This window comes from Hemiscyllium ocellatum, chromosome 38 (genome assembly GCF_020745735.1).
Source record: "Hemiscyllium ocellatum isolate sHemOce1 chromosome 38, sHemOce1.pat.X.cur, whole genome shotgun sequence".
NCBI lineage: Eukaryota > Metazoa > Chordata > Chondrichthyes > Orectolobiformes > Hemiscylliidae > Hemiscyllium > Hemiscyllium ocellatum.
In genome coordinates this window covers 39,752,256-39,772,134 of record NC_083438.1, presented here as the reverse complement: position 1 = coordinate 39,772,134, position 19,879 = coordinate 39,752,256, and the positions used below count along the sequence as shown (strand labels likewise).

Below are 19,879 nucleotides of genomic sequence, written 5' to 3'. Positions count from 1 at the left end.
GAGAGTGTTCAAACTGTCCAGACGGTGACGCGAGGGCTGTTACCCAATCAGCCAAAGGTTCGCGGCGGCCCGCTCGCCCGGCTCCATAGCTCAGCGGTTAGAGCGCTGGTCTCGTAAACCAGAGGGCGTGAGTTCAAATCTCACTGGGGCCTCATCGCATTTATCCTCTTTGCCAGGCCAGCCCGCAGTCAGTTTCAATGTTTGGTATGCGACTGACGAGTACCATGTTCGAATCGCTCAACGCCTGTTTTATGGTCCAAGCGGCTTCTGAGGAAGGGCGAGTTTTCACCCCCAAACACCAGAGGAACGCGACGCGCTCCCGAATAACCCTGTTGGACTGAGAGCTGCTACTTTTGTCAAGTTGAGCTTTCCTGCAACTTCTGCTTTTGTCACTTACAGCGTTCAGTTGAAATCCAAAAACTTCTTTGTTCTGCAGGCAAAGAACGGGGCCGTGTGTGTTCACCGATTTCAGTTTGAGATCGCTGACCGATTATGTCTCCCGGTGATTCTCAGATATCACAGGAGCACAGAATCCCTCCAGTTTGGAAACAGTTTGGACTTGTTGGGCTGAAGGGCCTGTTTCCACACTGTCACCAATCTCATATATTCTTATCTCGTCAACACCGACCTGCAGAGAGCAATCTACCCAGGCCCATTCCGCGCACTGCATCATTCTACATTGAATGCTGACTAATCCACCGAGCCCGCACAATCACCGTACACAATGGGACAATGAAGCGTGGCCAATCCCGCAGAAGCTACACTTCTTTGTAAACGGAGCAGCCGGAGCAAACCCACGGGGAGAATGTTCAAACCGTTCAGACGGTGACGCGAGGGTCGATTGGAACCTGTGTCCCAAGCGTTCTGACTCAGCCAGTGTTAACCAGTCAGCCAAGTTCCGCTGAGCAACCTGGCGCCTGGCTCCATAGCTCAGCGGTTAGAGCACTGGTCTTGTAAACCAGAGGTCGTGAGTTCAAATCTCACTGGGGCCTCTCAGTCTTGTGGTATGACGCTGAGGAGCGCTGTGTTCTTCAAATTGCTCCTCGCCCGTTTGTCGTCCAACCGGCTTCTTGGAAGCACGAGCGTCCACCGGCGGGGCGGGGTGGCGCTCCTGTTGGACTCCTAGCTGCTGCTTTTGGGAATTGATGTCTGAAACGCCTCTCATTTCTCGTCTCCGACCAGGTGAGCAGGTTTTCCTGCAACTTCTTTCTTCTGCAGGCAAAGAACGGGGCTGTGTGTGTTCACCGATTAAAGTTTGAGATCGCTGACCTCAGTCACTCCAAGCGACCGAATGACCATTCCCAATCATGTCTCCGGTGATTCTCAGCTATCACAGAAGCATAGAATCCCTCCAGTTGGGAAACAGGCCATTCCGCCCAACTCGCCGCTCAGTGGTTCGCACTGCTGCCTCACAGCACTAGGGACGCAGTCACGATTCCAGCTTTAGGGGACTGTCTGTGTCGTGTTTGCACATTCGCCCAGAGTCTGCGTGGGTTTGCTCCGGTTCGCTCCCACTGTCTAAAGACGTGCAAGTCGTGTGAATTGGCCATTCTAAATTGCCCTAGTCGTAGGTACATTATTCAGAGAGAAACGGGTCTGGGTGGGTTGATGTGGACTTGTTGGGCTGAAGGGCCTGTTTCCACACTGTCGCCAATCTAATTTATTCTAATCTCGTCAACACCGACCTGCAGAGAGCAGTCTACCCAGACCCATTCCGCACACTGCATCGTTGTACATTGAATGCTGACTAATCCATCGGCCCGCACAATCACCGTACACAATGGGACAATGAAGCATGGCCAATCCCGCAGAAGCTGCACATCTCTGTCACCGGAGCAGCCGGAGCAAACCCACGCGCGCACGGGGAGAGAGAGTGTTCAAACTGTCCAGACGGTGACGCGAGGGCTGTTACCCAATCAGCCAAAGGTTCGCGGCGGCCGCTCGCCCGGCTCCATAGCTCAGCGGTTAGAGCGCTGGTCTCGTAAACCAGAGGGCGTGAGTTCAAATCTCACTGGGGCCTCATCGCATTTATCCTCTTTGCCAGGCCAGCCCGCAGTCAGTTTCAATGTTTGGTATGCGACTGACGAGTACCATGTTCGAATCGCTCAACGCCTGTTTATGGTCCAAGCGGCTTCTGAGGAAGGGCGAGTTTTCACCCCCAAACACCAGAGGTACGAGACGCGCTCCCGAATAACCCTGTTGGACTGAGAGCTGCTACTTTTGTCAAGTTGAGCTTTCCTGCAACTTCTGCTTTTGTCACTTACAGCGTTCAGTTGAAATCCAAAAACTTCTTTGTTCTGCAGGCAAAGAACGGGGCCGTGTGTGTTCACCGATTTCAGTTTGAGATCGCTGACCGATGATGTCTCCCGGTGATTCTCAGATATCACAGGAGCACAGAATCCCTCCAGTTTGGAAACAGTTTGGACTTGTTGGGCTGAAGGGCCTGTTTCCACACTGTCACCAATCTCATATATTCTTATCTCGTCAACACCGACCTGCAGAGAGCAATCTACCCAGGCCCATTCCGCGCACTGCATCATTCTACATTGAATGCTGACTAATCCACCGAGCCCGCACAATCACCGTACACAATGGGACAATGAAGCGTGGCCAATCCCGCAGAAGCTACACTTCTTTGTAAACGGAGCAGCCGGAGCAAACCCACGGGGAGAATGTTCAAACCGTTCAGACGGTGACGCGAGGGTCGATTGGAACCTGTGTCCCAAGCGTTCTGACTCAGCCAGTGTTAACCAGTCAGCCAAGTTCCGCTGAGCAACCTGGCGCCTGGCTCCATAGCTCAGCGGTTAGAGCACTGGTCTTGTAAACCAGAGGTCGTGAGTTCAAATCTCACTGGGGCCTCTCAGTCTTGTGGTATGACGCTGAGGAGCGCTGTGTTCTTCAAATTGCTCCTCGCCCGTTTGTCGTCCACCGGCTTCTTGGAAGCACGAGCGTCCACCGGCGGGGCGGGTGGCGCTCCTGTTGGACTCCTAGCTGCTGCTTTTGGGAATTGATGTCTGAAACGCCTCTCATTTCTCGTCTCCGACCAGGTGAGCAGGTTTTCCTGCAACTTCTTTCTTCTGCAGGCAAAGAACGGGGCTGTGTGTGTTCACCGATTAAAGTTTGAGATCGCTGACCTCAGTCACTCCAAGCGACCGAATGACCATTCCCAATCATGTCTCCCGGTGATTCTCAGCTATCACAGAAGCATAGAATCCCTCCAGTTGGGAAACAGGCCATTCCGCCCAACTCGCCGCTCAGTGGTTCGCACTGCTGCCTCACAGCACTAGGGACGCAGTCACGATTCCAGCTTTAGGGGACTGTCTGTGTCGTGTTTGCACATTCGCCCAGAGTCTGCGTGGGTTTGCTCCGGTTCGCTCCACTGTCTAAAGACGTGCAAGTCGTGTGAATTGGCCATTCTAAATTGCCCCTAGTCGTAGGTACATTATTCAGAGAGAAACGGGTCTGGGTGGGTTGATGTGGACTTGTTGGGCTGAAGGGCCTGTTTCCACACTGTCGCCAATCTAATTTATTCTAATCTCGTCAACACCGACCTGCAGAGAGCAGTCTACCCAGACCCATTCCGCACACTGCATCGTTGTACATTGAATGCTGACTAATCCATCGAGCCCGCACAATCACCGTACACAATGGGACAATGAAGCATGGCCAATCCCGCAGAAGCTGCACATCTCTGTCACCGGAGCAGCCGGAGCAAAACCCACGCGCGCACGGGGAGAGAGAGTGTTCAAACTGTCCAGACGGTGACGCGAGGGCTGTTACCCAATCAGCCAAAGGTTCGCGGCGGCCGCTCGCCCGGCTCCATAGCTCAGCGGTTAGAGCGCTGGTCTCGTAAACCAGAGGGCGTGAGTTCAAATCTCACTGGGGCCTCATCGCATTTATCCTCTTTGCCAGGCCAGCCCGCAGTCAGTTTCAATGTTTGGTATGCGACTGACGAGTACCATGTTCGAATCGCTCAACGCCTGTTTATGGTCCAAGCGGCTTCTGAGGAAGGGCGAGTTTTCACCCCCAAACACCAGAGGAACGCGACGCGCTCCCGAATAACCCTGTTGGACTGAGAGCTGCTACTTTTGTCAAGTTGAGCTTTCCTGCAACTTCTGCTTTTGTCACTTACAGCGTTCAGTTGAAATCCAAAACTTCTTTGTTCTGCAGGCAAAGAACGGGGCCGTGTGTGTTCACCGATTTCAGTTTGAGATCGCTGACCGATGATGTCTCCCGGTGATTCTCAGATATCACAGGAGCACAGAATCCCTCCAGTTTGGAAACAGTTTGGACTTGTTGGGCTGAAGGGCCTGTTTCCACACTGTCACCAATCTCATATATTCTTATCTCGTCAACACCGACCTGCAGAGAGCAATCTACCCAGGCCCATTCCGCGCACTGCATCATTCTACATTGAATGCTGACTAATCCACCGAGCCCGCACAATCACCGTACACAATGGGACAATGAAGCGTGGCCAATCCCGCAGAAGCTACACTTCTTTGTAAACGGAGCAGCCGGAGCAAACCCACGGGGAGAATGTTCAAACCGTTCAGACGGTGACGCGAGGGTCGATTGGAACCTGTGTCCCAAGCGTTCTGACTCAGCCAGTGTTAACCAGTCAGCCAAGTTCCGCTGAGCAACCTGGCGCCTGGCTCCATAGCTCAGCGGTTAGAGCACTGGTCTTGTAAACCAGAGGTCGTGAGTTCAAATCTCACTGGGGCCTCTCAGTCTTGTGGTATGACGCTGAGGAGCGCTGTGTTCTTCAAATTGCTCCTCGCCCGTTTGTCGTCCAACCGGCTTCTTGGAAGCACGAGCGTCCACCGGCGGGGCGGGTGGCGCTCCTGTTGGACTCATAGCTGCTGCTTTTGGGAATTGATGTCTGAAACGCCTCTCATTTCTCGTCTCCGACCAGGTGAGCAGGTTTTCCTGCAACTTCTTTCTTCTGCAGGCAAAGAACGGGGCTGTGTGTGTTCACCGATTAAAGTTTGAGATCGCTGACCTCAGTCACTCCAAGCGACCGAATGACCATTCCCAATCATGTCTCCCGGTGATTCTCAGCTATCACAGAAGCATAGAATCCCTCCAGTTGGGAAACAGGCCATTCCGCCCAACTAGCCGCTCAGTGGTTCGCACTGCTGCCTCACAGCACTAGGGACGCAGTCACGATTCCAGCTTTAGGGGACTGTCTGTGTCGTGTTTGCACATTCGCCCAGAGTCTGCGTGGGTTTGCTCCGGTTCGCTCCCACTGTCTAAAGACGTGCAAGTCGTGTGAATTGGCCATTCTAAATTGCCCCTAGTCGTAGGTACATTATTCAGAGAGAAACGGGTCTGGGTGGGTTGATGTGGACTTGTTGGGCTGAAGGGCCTGTTTCCACACTGTCGCCAATCTAATTTATTCTAATCTCGTCAACACCGACCTGCAGAGAGCAGTCTACCCAGACCCATTCCGCACACTGCATCGTTGTACATTGAATGCTGACTAATCCACCGGGCCCGCACAATCACCGTACACAATGGGACAATGAAGCATGGCCAATCCCGCAGAAGCTGCACATCTCTGTAACCGGAGCAGCCGGAGCAAACCCACGCGCGCACGGGGAGAGAGAGTGTTCAAACTGTCCAGACGGTGACGCGAGGGCTGTTACCCAATCAGCCAAAGGTTCGCGGCGGCCGCTCGCCCGGCTCCATAGCTCAGCGGTTAGAGCGCTGGTCTCGTAAACCAGAGGGCGTGAGTTCAAATCTCACTGGGGCCTCATCGCATTTATCCTCTTTGCCAGGCCAGCCCGCAGTCAGTTTCAATGTTTGGTATGCGACTGACGAGTACCATGTTCGAATCGCTCAACGCCTGTTTATGGTCCAAGCGGCTTCTTAGGAAGGGCGAGTTTTCACCCCCAAACACCAGAGGTACGCGACGCGCTCCCGAATAACCCTGTTGGACTGAGAGCTGCTACTTTTGTCAAGTTGAGCTTTCCTGCAACTTCTGCTTTTGTCACTTACAGCGTTCAGTTGAAATCCAAAACTTCTTTGTTCTGCAGGCAAAGAACGGGGCCGTGTGTGTTCACCGATTTCAGTTTGAGATCGCTGACCGATGATGTCTCCCGGTGATTCTCAGATATCACAGGAGCACAGAATCCCTCCAGTTTGGAAACAGTTTGGACTTGTTGGGCTGAAGGGCCTGTTTCCACACTGTCACCAATCTCATATATTCTTATCTCGTCAACACCGACCTGCAGAGAGCAATCTACCCAGGCCCATTCCGCGCACTGCATCATTCTACATTGAATGCTGACTAATCCACCGAGCCCGCACAATCACCGTACACAATGGGACAATGAAGCGTGGCCAATCCCGCAGAAGCTACACTTCTTTGTAAACGGAGCAGCCGGAGCAAACCCACGGGGAGAATGTTCAAACCGTTCAGACGGTGACGCGAGGGTCGATTGGAACCTGTGTCCCAAGCGTTCTGACTCAGCCAGTGTTAACCAGTCAGCCAAGTTCCGCTGAGCGACCTGGCGCCTGGCTCCATAGCTCAGCGGTTAGAGCACTGGTCTTGTAAACCAGAGGTCGTGAGTTCAAATCTCACTGGGGCCTCTCAGTCTTGTGGTATGACGCTGAGTTCTTCAAATTGCTCCTCGCCCGTTTGTCGTCCAACCGGCTTCTTGGAAGCACGAGCGTCCACCGGCGGGGCGGGTGGCGCTCCTGTTGGACTCATAGCTGCTGCTTTTGGGAATTGATGTCTGAAACGCCTCTCATTTCTCGTCTCCGACCAGGTGAGCAGGTTTTCCTGCAACTTCTTTCTTCTGCAGGCAAAGAACGGGCTGTGTGTGTTCACCGATTAAAGTTTGAGATCGCTGACCTCAGTCACTCCAAGCGACCGAATGACCATTCCCAATCATGTCTCCCGGTGATTCTCAGCTATCACAGAAGCATAGAATCCCTCCAGTTTGGAAACAGGCCATTCCGCCCAACTAGCCGCTCAGTGGTTCGCACTGCTGCCTCACAGCACTAGGGACGCAGTCACGATTCCAGCTTTAGGGGACTGTCTGTGTCGTGTTTGCACATTCGCCCAGAGTCTGCGTGGGTTTGCTCCGGTTCGCTCCCACTGTCTAAAGACGTGCAAGTCGTGTGAATTGGCCATTCTAAATTGCCCCTAGTCGTAGGTACATTATTCAGAGAGAAACGGGTCTGGGTGGGTTGATGTGGACTTGTTGGGCTGAAGGGCCTGTTTCCACACTGTCGCCAATCTAATTTATTCTAATCTCGTCAACACCGACCTGCAGAGAGCAGTCTACCCAGACCCATTCCGCACACTGCATCGTTGTACATTGAATGCTGACTAATCCATCGGGCCCGCACAATCACCGTACACAATGGGACAATGAAGCATGGCCAATCCCGCAGAAGCTGCACATCTCTGTAACCGGAGCAGCCGGAGCAAACCCACGCGCGCACGGGGAGAGAGAGTGTTCAAACTGTCCAGACGGTGACGCGAGGGCTGTTACCCAATCAGCCAAAGGTTCGCGGCGGCCGCTCGCCCGGCTCCATAGCTCAGCGGTTAGAGCGCTGGTCTCGTAAACCAGAGGGCGTGAGTTCAAATCTCACTGGGGCCTCATCGCATTTATCCTCTTTGCCAGGCCAGCCCGCAGTCAGTTTCAATGTTTGGTATGCGACTGACGAGTACCATGTTCGAATCGCTCAACGCCTGTTTATGGTCCAAGCGGCTTCTGAGGAAGGGCGAGTTTTCACCCCCAAACACCAGAGGTACGCGACGCGCTCCCGAATAACCCTGTTGGACTGAGAGCTGCTACTTTTGTCAAGTTGAGCTTTCCTGCAACTTCTGCTTTTGTCACTTACAGCGTTCAGTTGAAATCCAAAAACTTCTTTGTTCTGCAGGCAAAGAACGGGGCCGTGTGTGTTCACCGATTTCAGTTTGAGATCGCTGACCGATGATGTCTCCCGGTGATTCTCAGATATCACAGGAGCACAGAATCCCTCCAGTTTGGAAACAGTTTGGACTTGTTGGGCTGAAGGGCCTGTTTCCACACTGTCACCAATCTCATATATTCTTATCTCGTCAACACCGACCTGCAGAGAGCAATCTACCCAGGCCCATTCCGCGCACTGCATCATTCTACATTGAATGCTGACTAATCCACCGAGCCCGCACAATCACCGTACACAATGGGACAATGAAGCGTGGCCAATCCCGCAGAAGCTACACTTCTTTGTAAACGGAGCAGCCGGAGCAAACCCACGGGGAGAATGTTCAAACCGTTCAGACGGTGACGCGAGGGTCGATTGGAACCTGTGTCCCAAGCGTTCTGACTCAGCCAGTGTTAACCAGTCAGCCAAGTTCCGCTGAGCGACCTGGCGCCTGGCTCCATAGCTCAGCGGTTAGAGCACTGGTCTTGTAAACCAGAGATCGTGAGTTCAAATCTCACTGGGGCCTCTCAGTCTTGTGGTATGACGCTGAGGAGCGCTGTGTTCTTCAAATTGCTCCTCGCCCGTTTGTCGTCCAACCGGCTTCTTGGAAGCACGAGCGTCCACCGGCGGGGCGGGTGGCGCTCCTGTTGGACTCATAGCTGCTGCTTTTGGGAATTGATGTCTGAAACGCCTCTCATTTCTCGTCTCCGACCAGGTGAGCAGGTTTTCCTGCAACTTCTTTCTTCTGCAGGCAAAGAACGGGGCTGTGTGTGTTCACCGATTAAAGTTTGAGATCGCTGACCTCAGTCACTCCAAGCGACCGAATGACCATTCCCAATCATGTCTCCCGGTGATTCTCAGCTATCACAGAAGCATAGAATCCCTCCAGTTTGGAAACAGGCCATTCCGCCCAACTCGCCGCTCAGTGGTTCGCACTGCTGCCTCACAGCACTAGGGACGCAGTCACGATTCCAGCTTTAGGGGACTGTCTGTGTCGTGTTTGCACATTCGCCCAGAGTCTGCGTGGGTTTGCTCCGGTTCGCTCCCACTGTCTAAAGACGTGCAAGTCGTGTGAATTGGCCATTCTAAATTGCCCCTAGTCGTAGGTACATTATTCAGAGAGAAACGGGTCTGGGTGGGTTGATGTGGACTTGTTGGGCTGAAGGGCCTGTTTCCACACTGTCGCCAATCTAATTTATTCTAATCTCGTCAACACCGACCTGCAGAGAGCAGTCTACCCAGACCCATTCCGCACACTGCATCGTTGTACATTGAATGCTGACTAATCCATCGGGCCCGCACAATCACCGTACACAATGGGACAATGAAGCATGGCCAATCCCGCAGAAGCTGCACATCTCTGTAACCGGAGCAGCCGGAGCAAACCCACGCGCGCACGGGGAGAGAGAGTGTTCAAACTGTCCAGACGGTGACGCGAGGGCTGTTACCCAATCAGCCAAAGGTTCGCGGCGGCCGCTCGCCCGGCTCCATAGCTCAGCGGTTAGAGCGCTGGTCTCGTAAACCAGAGGGCGTGAGTTCAAATCTCACTGGGGCCTCATCGCATTTATCCTCTTTGCCAGGCCAGCCCGCAGTCAGTTTCAATGTTTGGTATGCGACTGACGAGTACCATGTTCGAATCGCTCAACGCCTGTTTATGGTCCAAGCGGCTTCTGAGGAAGGGCGAGTTTTCACCCCCAAACACCAGAGGAACGCGACGCGCTCCCGAATAACCCTGTTGGACTGAGAGCTGCTACTTTTGTCAAGTTGAGCTTTCCTGCAACTTCTGCTTTTGTCACTTACAGCGTTCAGTTGAAATCCAAAAACTTCTTTGTTCTGCAGGCAAAGAACGGGGCCGTGTGTGTTCACCGATTTCAGTTTGAGATCGCTGACCGATGATGTCTCCCGGTGATTCTCAGATATCACAGGAGCACAGAATCCCTCCAGTTTGGAAACAGTTTGGACTTGTTGGGCTGAAGGGCCTGTTTCCACACTGTCACCAATCTCATATATTCTTATCTCGTCAACACCGACCTGCAGAGAGCAATCTACCCAGGCCCATTCCGCGCACTGCATCATTCTACATTGAATGCTGACTAATCCACCGAGCCCGCACAATCACCGTACACAATGGGACAATGAAGCGTGGCCAATCCCGCAGAAGCTACACTTCTTTGTAAACGGAGCAGCCGGAGCAAACCCACGGGGAGAATGTTCAAACCGTTCAGACGGTGACGCGAGGGTCGATTGGAACCTGTGTCCCAAGCGTTCTGACTCAGCCAGTGTTAACCAGTCAGCCAAGTTCCGCTGAGCAACCTGGCGCCTGGCTCCATAGCTCAGCGGTTAGAGCACTGGTCTTGTAAACCAGAGGTCGTGAGTTCAAATCTCACTGGGGCCTCTCAGTCTTGTGGTATGACGCTGAGGAGCGCTGTGTTCTTCAAATTGCTCCTCGCCCGTTTGTCGTCCAACCGGCTTCTTGGAAGCACGAGCGTCCACCGGCGGGGCGGGTGGCGCTCCTGTTGGACTCATAGCTGCTGCTTTTGGGAATTGATGTCTGAAACGCCTCTCATTTCTCGTCTCCGACCAGGTGAGCAGGTTTTCCTGCAACTTCTTTCTTCTGCAGGCAAAGAACGGGGCTGTGTGTGTTCACCGATTAAAGTTTGAGATCGCTGACCTCAGTCACTCCAAGCGACCGAATGACCATTCCCAATCATGTCTCCCGGTGATTCTCAGCTATCACAGAAGCATAGAATCCCTCCAGTTTGGAAACAGGCCATTCCGCCCAACTAGCCGCTCAGTGGTTCGCACTGCTGCCTCACAGCACTAGGGACGCAGTCACGATTCCAGCTTTAGGGGACTGTCTGTGTCGTGTTTGCACATTCGCCCAGAGTCTGCGTGGGTTTGCTCCGGTTCGCTCCCACTGTCTAAAGACGTGCAAGTCGTGTGAATTGGCCATTCTAAATTGCCCCTAGTCGTAGGTACATTATTCAGAGAGAAACGGGTCTGGGTGGGTTGATGTGGACTTGTTGGGCTGAAGGGCCTGTTTCCACACTGTCGCCAATCTAATTTATTCTAATCTCGTCAACACCGACCTGCAGAGAGCAGTCTACCCAGACCCATTCCGCACACTGCATCGTTGTACATTGAATGCTGACTAATCCATCGGCCCGCACAATCACCGTACACAATGGGACAATGAAGCATGGCCAATCCCGCAGAAGCTGCACATCTCTGTAACCGGAGCAGCCGGAGCAAACCCACGCGCGCACGGGGAGAGAGAGTGTTCAAACTGTCCAGACGGTGACGCGAGGGCTGTTACCCAATCAGCCAAAGGTTCGCGGCGGCCGCTCGCCCGGCTCCATAGCTCAGCGGTTAGAGCGCTGGTCTCGTAAACCAGAGGGCGTGAGTTCAAATCTCACTGGGGCCTCATCGCATTTATCCTCTTTGCCAGGCCAGCCCGCAGTCAGTTTCAATGTTTGGTATGCGACTGACGAGTACCATGTTCGAATCGCTCAACGCCTGTTTATGGTCCAAGCGGCTTCTGAGGAAGGGCGAGTTTTCACCCCCAAACACCAGAGGAACGCGACGCGCTCCCGAATAACCCTGTTGGACTGAGAGCTGCTACTTTTGTCAAGTTGAGCTTTCCTGCAACTTCTGCTTTTGTCACTTACAGCGTTCAGTTGAAATCCAAAAACTTCTTTGTTCTGCAGGCAAAGAACGGGGCCGTGTGTGTTCACCGATTTCAGTTTGAGATCGCTGACCGATGATGTCTCCCGGTGATTCTCAGATATCACAGGAGCACAGAATCCCTCCAGTTTGGAAACAGTTTGGACTTGTTGGGCTGAAGGGCCTGTTTCCACACTGTCACCAATCTCATATATTCTTATCTCGTCAACACCGACCTGCAGAGAGCAATCTACCCAGGCCCATTCCGCGCACTGCATCATTCTACATTGAATGCTGACTAATCCACCGAGCCCGCACAATCACCGTACACAATGGGACAATGAAGCGTGGCCAATCCCGCAGAAGCTACACTTCTTTGTAAACGGAGCAGCCGGAGCAAACCCACGGGGAGAATGTTCAAACCGTTCAGACGGTGACGCGAGGGTCGATTGGAACCTGTGTCCCAAGCGTTCTGACTCAGCCAGTGTTAACCAGTCAGCCAAGTTCCGCTGAGCGACCTGGCGCCTGGCTCCATAGCTCAGCGGTTAGAGCACTGGTCTTGTAAACCAGAGGTCGTGAGTTCAAATCTCACTGGGGCCTCTCAGTCTTGTGGTATGACGCTGAGGAGCGCTGTGTTCTTCAAATTGCTCCTCGCCCGTTTGTCGTCCAACCGGCTTCTTGGAAGCACGAGCGTCCACCGGCGGGGCGGGTGGCGCTCCTGTTGGACTCATAGCTGCTGCTTTTGGGAATTGATGTCTGAAACGCCTCTCATTTCTCGTCTCCGACCAGGTGAGCAGGTTTTCCTGCAACTTCTTTCTTCTGCAGGCAAAGAACGGGGCTGTGTGTGTTCACCGATTAAAGTTTGAGATCGCTGACCTCAGTCACTCCAAGCGACCGAATGACCATTCCCAATCATGTCTCCCGGTGATTCTCAGCTATCACAGAAGCATAGAATCCCTCCAGTTTGGAAACAGGCCATTCCGCCCAACTAGCCGCTCAGTGGTTCGCACTGCTGCCTCACAGCACTAGGGACGCAGTCACGATTCCAGCTTTAGGGGACTGTCTGTGTCGTGTTTGCACATTCGCCCAGAGTCTGCGTGGGTTTGCTCCGGTTCGCTCCCACTGTCTAAAGACGTGCAAGTCGTGTGAATTGGCCATTCTAAATTGCCCCTAGTCGTAGGTACATTATTCAGAGAGAAACGGGTCTGGGTGGGTTGATGTGGACTTGTTGGGCTGAAGGGCCTGTTTCCACACTGTCGCCAATCTAATTTATTCTAATCTCGTCAACACCGACCTGCAGAGAGCAGTCTACCCAGACCCATTCCGCACACTGCATCGTTGTACATTGAATGCTGACTAATCCACCGGCCCGCACAATCACCGTACACAATGGGACAATGAAGCGTGGCCAATCCCGCAGAAGCTGCACATCTCTGTAACCGGAGCAGCCGGAGCAAACCCACGCGCGCACGGGGAGAGAGAGTGTTCAAACTGTCCAGACGGTGACGCGAGGGCTGTTACCCAATCAGCCAAAGGTTCGCGGCGGCCGCTCGCCCGGCTCCATAGCTCAGCGGTTAGAGCGCTGGTCTCGTAAACCAGAGGGCGTGAGTTCAAATCTCACTGGGGCCTCATCGCATTTATCCTCTTTGCCAGGCCAGCCCGCAGTCAGTTTCAATGTTTGGTATGCGACTGACGAGTACCATGTTCGAATCGCTCAACGCCTGTTTATGGTCCAAGCGGCTTCTTAGGAAGGGCGAGTTTTCACCCCCAAACACCAGAGGAACGAGACGCGCTCCCGAATAACCCTGTTGGACTGAGAGCTGCTACTTTTGTCAAGTTGAGCTTTCCTGCAACTTCTGCTTTTGTCACTTACAGCGTTCAGTTGAAATCCAAAAACTTCTTTGTTCTGCAGGCAAAGAACGGGGCCGTGTGTGTTCACCGATTTCAGTTTGAGATCGCTGACCGATGATGTCTCCCGGTGATTCTCAGATATCACAGGAGCACAGAATCCCTCCAGTTTGGAAACAGTTTGGACTTGTTGGGCTGAAGGGCCTGTTTCCACACTGTCACCAATCTCATATATTCTTATCTCGTCAACACCGACCTGCAGAGAGCAATCTACCCAGGCCCATTCCGCGCACTGCATCATTCTACATTGAATGCTGACTAATCCACCGAGCCCGCACAATCACCGTACACAATGGGACAATGAAGCGTGGCCAATCCCGCAGAAGCTACACTTCTTTGTAAACGGAGCAGCCGGAGCAAACCCACGGGGAGAATGTTCAAACCGTTCAGACGGTGACGCGAGGGTCGATTGGAACCTGTGTCCCAAGCGTTCTGACTCAGCCAGTGTTAACCAGTCAGCCAAGTTCCGCTGAGCAACCTGGCGCCTGGCTCCATAGCTCAGCGGTTAGAGCACTGGTCTTGTAAACCAGAGGTCGTGAGTTCAAATCTCACTGGGGCCTCTCAGTCTTGTGGTATGACGCTGAGGAGCGCTGTGTTCTTCAAATTGCTCCTCGCCCGTTTGTCGTCCAACCGGCTTCTTGGAAGCACGAGCGTCCACCGGCGGGGCGGGTGGCGCTCCTGTTGGACTCATAGCTGCTGCTTTTGGGAATTGATGTCTGAAACGCCTCTCATTTCTCGTCTCCGACCAGGTGAGCAGGTTTTCCTGCAACTTCTTTCTTCTGCAGGCAAAGAACGGGGCTGTGTGTGTTCACCGATTAAAGTTTGAGATCGCTGACCTCAGTCACTCCAAGCGACCGAATGACCATTCCCAATCATGTCTCCCGGTGATTCTCAGCTATCACAGAAGCATAGAATCCCTCCAGTTTGGAAACAGGCCATTCCGCCCAACTAGCCGCTCAGTGGTTCGCACTGCTGCCTCACAGCACTAGGGACGCAGTCACGATTCCAGCTTTAGGGGACTGTCTGTGTCGTGTTTGCACATTCGCCCAGAGTCTGCGTGGGTTTGCTCCGGTTCGCTCCCACTGTCTAAAGACGTGCAAGTCGTGTGAATTGGCCATTCTAAATTGCCCCTAGTCGTAGGTACATTATTCAGAGAGAAACGGGTCTGGGTGGGTTGATGTGGACTTGTTGGGCTGAAGGGCCTGTTTCCACACTGTCGCCAATCTAATTTATTCTAATCTCGTCAACACCGACCTGCAGAGAGCAGTCTACCCAGACCCATTCCGCACACTGCATCGTTGTACATTGAATGCTGACCCATCCACCGGACTTCACAATCACCGTACACAATGGGACAATGAAGCGTGGCCAATCCCGCAGAAGCTGCACATCTCTGTAACCGGAGCAGCCGGAGCAAACCCACGCGCGCACGGGGAGAGAGAGTGTTCAAACTGTCCAGACGGTGACGCGAGGGCTGTTACCCAATCAGCCAAAGGTTCGCGGCGGCCGCTCGCCCGGCTCCATAGCTCAGCGGTTAGAGCACTGGTCTCGTAAACCAGAGGGCGTGAGTTCAAATCTCACTGGGGCCTCATCGCATTTATCCTCTTTGCCAGGCCAGCCCGCAGTCAGTTTCAATGTTTGGTATGCGACTGACGAGTACCATGTTCGAATCGCTCAACGCCTGTTTATGGTCCAAGCGGCTTCTTAGGAAGGGCGAGTTTTCACCCCCAAACACCAGAGGAACGAGACGCGCTCCCGAATAACCCTGTTGGACTGAGAGCTGCTACTTTTGTCAAGTTGAGCTTTCCTGCAACTTCTGCTTTTGTCACTTACAGCGTTCAGTTGAAATCCAAAAACTTCTTTGTTCTGCAGGCAAAGAACGGGGCCGTGTGTGTTCACCGATTTCAGTTTGAGATCGCTGACCGATGATGTCTCCCGGTGATTCTCAGATATCACAGGAGCACAGAATCCCTCCAGTTTGGAAACAGTTTGGACTTGTTGGGCTGAAGGGCCTGTTTCCACACTGTCACCAATCTCATATATTCTTATCTCGTCAACACCGACCTGCAGAGAGCAATCTACCCAGGCCCATTCCGCGCACTGCATCATTCTACATTGAATGCTGACTAATCCACCGAGCCCGCACAATCACCGTACACAATGGGACAATGAAGCGTGGCCAATCCCGCAGAAGCTACACTTCTTTGTAAACGGAGCAGCCGGAGCAAACCCACGGGGAGAATGTTCAAACCGTTCAGACGGTGACGCGAGGGTCGATTGGAACCTGTGTCCCAAGCGTTCTGACTCAGCCAGTGTTAACCAGTCAGCCAAGTTCCGCTGAGCGACCTGGCGCCTGGCTCCATAGCTCAGCGGTTAGAGCACTGGTCTTGTAAACCAGAGGTCGTGAGTTCAAATCTCACTGGGGCCTCTCAGTCTTGTGGTATGACGCTGAGGAGCGCTGTGTTCTTCAAATTGCTCCTCGCCCGTTTGTCGTCCAACCGGCTTCTTGGAAGCACGAGCGTCCACCGGCGGGGCGGGTGGCGCTCCTGTTGGACTCATAGCTGCTGCTTTTGGGAATTGATGTCTGAAACGCCTCTCATTTCTCGTCTCCGACCAGGTGAGCAGGTTTTCCTGCAACTTCTTTCTTCTGCAGGCAAAGAACGGGGCTGTGTGTGTTCACCGATTAAAGTTTGAGATCGCTGACCTCAGTCACTCCAAGCGACCGAATGACCATTCCCAATCATGTCTCCCGGTGATTCTCAGCTATCACAGAAGCATAGAATCCCTCCAGTTTGGAAACAGGCCATTCCGCCCAACTAGCCGCTCAGTGGTTCGCACTGCTGCCTCACAGCACTAGGGACGCAGTCACGATTCCAGCTTTAGGGGACTGTCTGTGTCGTGTTTGCACATTCGCCCAGAGTCTGCGTGGGTTTGCTCCGGTTCGCTCCCACTGTCTAAAGACGTGCAAGTCGTGTGAATTGGCCATTCTAAATTGCCCCTAGTCGTAGGTACATTATTCAGAGAGAAACGGGTCTGGGTGGGTTGATGTGGACTTGTTGGGCTGAAGGGCCTGTTTCCACACTGTCGCCAATCTAATTTATTCTAATCTCGTCAACACCGACCTGCAGAGAGCAGTCTACCCAGACCCATTCCGCACACTGCATCGTTGTACATTGAATGCTGACTAATCCATCGGCCCGCACAATCACCGTACACAATGGGACAATGAAGCGTGGCCAATCCCGCAGAAGCTGCACATCTCTGTAACCGGAGCAGCCGGAGCAAACCCACGCGCGCACGGGGAGAGAGAGTGTTCAAACTGTCCAGACGGTGACGCGAGGGCTGTTACCCAATCAGCCAAAGGTTCGCGGCGGCCGCTCGCCCGGCTCCATAGCTCAGCGGTTAGAGCGCTGGTCTCGTAAACCAGAGGGCGTGAGTTCAAATCTCACTGGGGCCTCATCGCATTTATCCTCTTTGCCAGGCCAGCCCGCAGTCAGTTTCAATGTTTGGTATGCGACTGACGAGTACCATGTTCGAATCGCTCAACGCCTGTTTATGGTCCAAGCGGCTTCTGAGGAAGGGCGAGTTTTCACCCCCAAACACCAGAGGAACGCGACGCGCTCCCGAATAACCCTGTTGGACTGAGAGCTGCTACTTTTGTCAAGTTGAGCTTTCCTGCAACTTCTGCTTTTGTCACTTACAGCGTTCAGTTGAAATCCAAAAACTTCTTTGTTCTGCAGGCAAAGAACGGGGCCGTGTGTGTTCACCGATTTCAGTTTGAGATCGCTGACCGATGATGTCTCCCGGTGATTCTCAGATATCACAGGAGCACAGAATCCCTCCAGTTTGGAAACAGTTTGGACTTGTTGGGCTGAAGGGCCTGTTTCCACACTGTCACCAATCTCATATATTCTTATCTCGTCAACACCGACCTGCAGAGAGCAATCTACCCAGGCCCATTCCGCGCACTGCATCATTCTACATTGAATGCTGACTAATCCACCGAGCCCGCACAATCACCGTACACAATGGGACAATGAAGCGTGGCCAATCCCGCAGAAGCTACACTTCTTTGTAAACGGAGCAGCCGGAGCAAACCCACGGGGAGAATGTTCAAACCGTTCAGACGGTGACGCGAGGGTCGATTGGAACCTGTGTCCCAAGCGTTCTGACTCAGCCAGTGTTAACCAGTCAGCCAAGTTCCGCTGAGCGCCCAGCCGCCTGGCTCCATAGCTCAGCGGTTAGAGCACTGGTCTTGTAAACCAGAGGTCGTGAGTTCAAATCTCACTGGGGCCTCTCAGTCTTGTGGTATGACGCTGAGGAGCGCTGTGTTCTTCAAATTGCTCCTCGCCCGTTTGTCGTCCAACCGGCTTCTTGGAAGCACGAGCGTCCACCGGCGGGGCGGGTGGCGCTCCTGTTGGACTCATAGCTGCTGCTTTTGGGAATTGATGTCTGAAACGCCTCTCATTTCTCGTCTCCGACCAGGTGAGCAGGTTTTCCTGCAACTTCTTTCTTCTGCAGGCAAAGAACGGGGCTGTGTGTGTTCACCGATTAAAGTTTGAGATCGCTGACCTCAGTCACTCCAAGCGACCGAATGACCATTCCCAATCATGTCTCCCGGTGATTCTCAGCTATCACAGAAGCATAGAATCCCTCCAGTTTGGAAACAGGCCATTCCGCCCAACTAGCCGCTCAGTGGTTCGCACTGCTGCCTCACAGCACTAGGGACGCAGTCACGATTCCAGCTTTAGGGGACTGTCTGTGTCGTGTTTGCACATTCGCCCAGAGTCTGCGTGGGTTTGCTCCGGTTCGCTCCCACTGTCTAAAGACGTGCAAGTCGTGTGAATTGGCCATTCTAAATTGCCCCTAGTCGTAGGTACATTATTCAGAGAGAAACGGGTCTGGGTGGGTTGATGTGGACTTGTTGGGCTGAAGGGCCTGTTTCCACACTGTCGCCAATCTAATTTATTCTAATCTCGTCAACACCGACCTGCAGAGAGCAGTCTACCCAGACCCATTCCGCACACTGCATCGTTGTACATTGAATGCTGACCCATCCACCGGACTTCACAATCACCGTACACAATGGGACAATGAAGCGTGGCCAATCCCGCAGAAGCTGCACATCTCTGTAACCGGAGCAGCCGGAGCAAACCCACGCGCGCACGGGGAGAGAGAGTGTTCAAACTGTCCAGACGGTGACGCGAGGGCTGTTACCCAATCAGCCAAAGGTTCGCGGCGGCCGCTCGCCCGGCTCCATAGCTCAGCGGTTAGAGCACTGGTCTCGTAAACCAGAGGGCGTGAGTTCAAATCTCACTGGGGCCTCATCGCATTTATCCTCTTTGCCAGGCCAGCCCGCAGTCAGTTTCAATGTTTGGTATGCGACTGACGAGTACCATGTTCGAATCGCTCAACGCCTGTTTATGGTCCAAGCGGCTTCTTAGGAAGGGCGAGTTTTCACCCCCAAACACCAGAGGAACGAGACGCGCTCCCGAATAACCCTGTTGGACTGAGAGCTGCTACTTTAGTCAAGTTGAGCTTTCCTGCAACTTCTGCTTTTGTCACTTACAGCGTTCAGTTGAAATCCAAAAACTTCTTTGTTCTGCAGGCAAAGAACGGGGCCGTGTGTGTTCACCGATTTCAGTTTGAGATCGCTGACCGATGATGTCTCCCGGTGATTCTCAGATATCACAGGAGCACAGAATCCCTCCAGTTTGGAAACAGTTTGGACTTGTTGGGCTGAAGGGCCTGTTTCCACACTGTCACCAATCTCATATATTCTTATCTCGTCCACACCGACCTGCAGAGAGCAATCTACCCAGGCCCATTCCGCACACTGCATCATTCTACATTGAATGCTGACTAATCCACCGAGCCCGCACAATCACCGTACACAATGGGACAATGAAGCGTGGCCAATCCCGCAGAAGCTACACTTCTTTGTAAACGGAGCAGCCGGAGCAAACCCACGGGGAGAATGTTCAAACCGTTCAGACGGTGACGCGAGGGTCGATTGGAACCTGTGTCCCAAGCGTTCTGACTCAGCCAGTGTTAACCAGTCAGCCAAGTTCCGCTGAGCGCCCAGCCGCCTGGCTCCATAGCTCAGCGGTTAGAGCACTGGTCTTGTAAACCAGAGGTCGTGAGTTCAAATCGCACTGGGGCCTCTCAGTCTTGTGGTATGACGCTGAGGAGCGCTGTGTTCTTCAAATTGCTCCTCGCCCGTTTGTCGTCCAACCGGCTTCTTGGAAGCACGAGCGTCCACCGGCGGGGCGGGTGGCGTTCCTGTTGGACTCATAGCTGCTGCTTTTGGGAATTGATGTCTGAAACGCCTCTCATTTCTCGTCTCCGACCAGGTGAGCAGGTTTTCCTGCAACTTCTTTCT

The 19,879-nt window shown here is 53.3% G+C and overlaps 18 non-coding genes across 18 annotated transcripts; all 18 read left to right on the top strand.

Annotated features, from left to right (window-relative positions):
* The first annotated feature begins 79 nt into the window (after window positions 1-79).
* trnat-cgu (transfer RNA threonine (anticodon CGU)) lies at window positions 80-152 on the top strand. Its single transcript has one exon. It is a non-coding gene; the product is annotated as a tRNA-Thr (tRNA).
* A 767-nt stretch (window positions 153-919) lies between these two features.
* On the top strand, window positions 920-992 carry trnat-ugu (transfer RNA threonine (anticodon UGU)). The gene has a single exon. It is a non-coding gene; the product is annotated as a tRNA-Thr (tRNA).
* A 955-nt stretch (window positions 993-1,947) lies between these two features.
* On the top strand, window positions 1,948-2,020 carry trnat-cgu (transfer RNA threonine (anticodon CGU)). Its single transcript has one exon. It is a non-coding gene; the product is annotated as a tRNA-Thr (tRNA).
* Window positions 2,021-2,786: 766 nt separating this feature from the next.
* trnat-ugu (transfer RNA threonine (anticodon UGU)) lies at window positions 2,787-2,859 on the top strand. Its single transcript has one exon. It is a non-coding gene; the product is annotated as a tRNA-Thr (tRNA).
* A 956-nt stretch (window positions 2,860-3,815) lies between these two features.
* trnat-cgu (transfer RNA threonine (anticodon CGU)) lies at window positions 3,816-3,888 on the top strand. The gene has a single exon. It is a non-coding gene; the product is annotated as a tRNA-Thr (tRNA).
* A 765-nt stretch (window positions 3,889-4,653) lies between these two features.
* Window positions 4,654-4,726, top strand: trnat-ugu (transfer RNA threonine (anticodon UGU)). Its single transcript has one exon. It is a non-coding gene; the product is annotated as a tRNA-Thr (tRNA).
* A 957-nt stretch (window positions 4,727-5,683) lies between these two features.
* Window positions 5,684-5,756, top strand: trnat-cgu (transfer RNA threonine (anticodon CGU)). The gene has a single exon. It is a non-coding gene; the product is annotated as a tRNA-Thr (tRNA).
* A 765-nt stretch (window positions 5,757-6,521) lies between these two features.
* On the top strand, window positions 6,522-6,594 carry trnat-ugu (transfer RNA threonine (anticodon UGU)). Its single transcript has one exon. It is a non-coding gene; the product is annotated as a tRNA-Thr (tRNA).
* Window positions 6,595-7,540: 946 nt separating this feature from the next.
* On the top strand, window positions 7,541-7,613 carry trnat-cgu (transfer RNA threonine (anticodon CGU)). The gene has a single exon. It is a non-coding gene; the product is annotated as a tRNA-Thr (tRNA).
* A 1,796-nt stretch (window positions 7,614-9,409) lies between these two features.
* trnat-cgu (transfer RNA threonine (anticodon CGU)) lies at window positions 9,410-9,482 on the top strand. Its single transcript has one exon. It is a non-coding gene; the product is annotated as a tRNA-Thr (tRNA).
* Window positions 9,483-10,248: 766 nt separating this feature from the next.
* Window positions 10,249-10,321, top strand: trnat-ugu (transfer RNA threonine (anticodon UGU)). The gene has a single exon. It is a non-coding gene; the product is annotated as a tRNA-Thr (tRNA).
* A 956-nt stretch (window positions 10,322-11,277) lies between these two features.
* trnat-cgu (transfer RNA threonine (anticodon CGU)) lies at window positions 11,278-11,350 on the top strand. The gene has a single exon. It is a non-coding gene; the product is annotated as a tRNA-Thr (tRNA).
* A 766-nt stretch (window positions 11,351-12,116) lies between these two features.
* Window positions 12,117-12,189, top strand: trnat-ugu (transfer RNA threonine (anticodon UGU)). The gene has a single exon. It is a non-coding gene; the product is annotated as a tRNA-Thr (tRNA).
* A 956-nt stretch (window positions 12,190-13,145) lies between these two features.
* trnat-cgu (transfer RNA threonine (anticodon CGU)) lies at window positions 13,146-13,218 on the top strand. Its single transcript has one exon. It is a non-coding gene; the product is annotated as a tRNA-Thr (tRNA).
* Window positions 13,219-13,984: 766 nt separating this feature from the next.
* trnat-ugu (transfer RNA threonine (anticodon UGU)) lies at window positions 13,985-14,057 on the top strand. The gene has a single exon. It is a non-coding gene; the product is annotated as a tRNA-Thr (tRNA).
* A 1,795-nt stretch (window positions 14,058-15,852) lies between these two features.
* Window positions 15,853-15,925, top strand: trnat-ugu (transfer RNA threonine (anticodon UGU)). Its single transcript has one exon. It is a non-coding gene; the product is annotated as a tRNA-Thr (tRNA).
* Window positions 15,926-16,881: 956 nt separating this feature from the next.
* trnat-cgu (transfer RNA threonine (anticodon CGU)) lies at window positions 16,882-16,954 on the top strand. Its single transcript has one exon. It is a non-coding gene; the product is annotated as a tRNA-Thr (tRNA).
* A 766-nt stretch (window positions 16,955-17,720) lies between these two features.
* Window positions 17,721-17,793, top strand: trnat-ugu (transfer RNA threonine (anticodon UGU)). The gene has a single exon. It is a non-coding gene; the product is annotated as a tRNA-Thr (tRNA).
* Window positions 17,794-19,879: the final 2,086 nt, after the last annotated feature.